We start from the raw sequence: 863 nt of genomic DNA, 5'->3' as shown, positions 1-863 counted from the left end.
ACCCTGGTCTCACCGAGACATAGAACCTCTGCACAGAGGCGACGGCGACGCCGTATGCGGGCTGCAAGACGCCGGGCGTCGACCCTGATGTAGGATGTGTCTACCGTAGACGACGGTACACAGTTATACACCCTCGTCAACGGTTTGACGGGGGAAGAAGATGGCGACGTCCGCCTCAAGGCTATGCCTGCAGTGAATGCTCTTCTTGAGCTAGACGAGATGTCCCTTGAAGAGTTCGGCAGTGCCTTGAAGGCAGGCGAATCGAAAGAAGTGGTCATCGTACGACCAAACGAGGAGATAAACTCGCCATCGCTTCTGGATGAAGCTGTCTTGGAAGACACCAAGAGAGTGGTGAACGCACGGAGATGATCGTCGATCCTACGGAATCCCTTGGATCCGCTGGTAAAGGAATTTTAAGACGTCGTCTTTAAAGACCCGCCTTCGGTCTTACCTCCGGACCGAGGTGTGCGTCATGATATCGACCTGGTTCCGGGAACCAAATACTGCATAATACGCCAACAGCCCCTGCCCAAGGAACAGTACGACATCATTAACGCCTTTTTCCGTGCGAAGCGCGACGCAGGGATGGTGCGTGAGAGTAAGTCTCCCCATTCGACACCTACGTTTTGTGTTCGGTAGCCGAATGGTAAGTGGCGTATCATTCATGCTTACAAATAGCTCATGCTGTCACACAGACTTCATTTCTAGAAAGACAATGCTTCAGAACAACATGGTGGGGTGTATGAAGTACAGTGCACTCGATTGGTAAATGAATACTACCAACTGCTCATGAGAGCGAGTGACATTCCGCTGACAGCGGTAAGCACTTCGAGCGGTATGCACTGGGAGTGGTTGGTGATGCT

The sequence above is a fragment of the Plasmopara halstedii genome (genome assembly GCF_900000015.1).
Source record: "Plasmopara halstedii genome assembly, contig: Scaffold_816, whole genome shotgun sequence".
NCBI classification, from domain to species: domain Eukaryota; phylum Oomycota; class Peronosporomycetes; order Peronosporales; family Peronosporaceae; genus Plasmopara; species Plasmopara halstedii.
Note: the sequence above shows the minus strand (reverse complement) of the source record.